The sequence below is a fragment of the Neofelis nebulosa genome, chromosome 13 (genome assembly GCF_028018385.1).
Source record: "Neofelis nebulosa isolate mNeoNeb1 chromosome 13, mNeoNeb1.pri, whole genome shotgun sequence".
NCBI classification, from domain to species: domain Eukaryota; kingdom Metazoa; phylum Chordata; class Mammalia; order Carnivora; family Felidae; genus Neofelis; species Neofelis nebulosa.
The window spans coordinates 54554282-54555082 of record NC_080794.1 but is presented as its reverse complement, the minus strand read 5'-3'; the positions used below and the strand labels follow the sequence as shown (position 1 = coordinate 54555082).

Below are 801 nucleotides of genomic sequence, written 5' to 3'. Positions count from 1 at the left end.
GTCAGGCTGGAAAGCCTTCCCCATGTCCTGCCCAGGTAATATCCCCTCATCCTTTGGGAAGGATTCTGCTGGGCATGTCTTTCCCTGGGCCTGTGAACGGCACTTCACCCAGAAGCTCTTGCTTTGATGGTGCTTCTCATCTGCACTGGGGGCTTCTCCAGGCCAGGAGAGAGTGGGGTACAGTACTCAGAGGGCAGCTCCCGGCAGCCCATGAGCTCATGCCCAGCACTGTGCCGACTCAGCCTGTTCAGGCTTCTCCGTCACTCACTCAACACATATGGATTGAGGGTCCACCTTGTGTCAGGCCTGGCTCTGGGCACCGGCCACAGCTGTGACAAAACAAACATGAACCCCGCCCAAAGGGCTGCAGCATTCACTGAGGACAGACATCATTGAGGTACCAGGTGTGGGGTGAGGGGGTGGGGTATCAGAGCCAAGTCCCTGGCTGGGGGAGGCCTGGTGGATTAGAGATGAGTGGCAGGTCAGTGGCAGGAGCTTGAGGGAGAGCGGAGTGAGGTCACAGAAGTTGCCATGGGGAAGGATGGGTAGCCACTGCAAGGTCCTGACTTATGCCCACCACTATGGCTTCTGGGAAAAAGATAGACTGTCGGGCAGACGGGCACAGAAGAACAGGTATAGGCTGGTGCAGGGACTGAGTAAGAGACAATAGGGGCTTGGATAGGGTGGGCTGGGAGGTCAGATTCCAGGTTTATGTGAAAGGTGCAGGCCATGGGATCTGCTAGAAGGTGGGATGTGGGTGATGAGAGAAGGAGGCACCCAAGGAGACAGCGGGACTTATAG

General features: G+C 56.9%; 1 long non-coding RNA gene across 1 annotated transcript in view; it reads left to right on the top strand.

Moving 5' to 3' along the window:
* Positions 1-476: 476 nt before the first annotated feature.
* Positions 477-801, top strand: part of LOC131493050 (uncharacterized) — a 22517-nt gene continuing 22192 nt past the window's right edge. The window contains exon 1 of the long non-coding RNA XR_009252431.1: positions 477-633. This is a non-coding gene — a long non-coding RNA (uncharacterized LOC131493050). The remainder of the gene's footprint in view (positions 634-801) is intronic.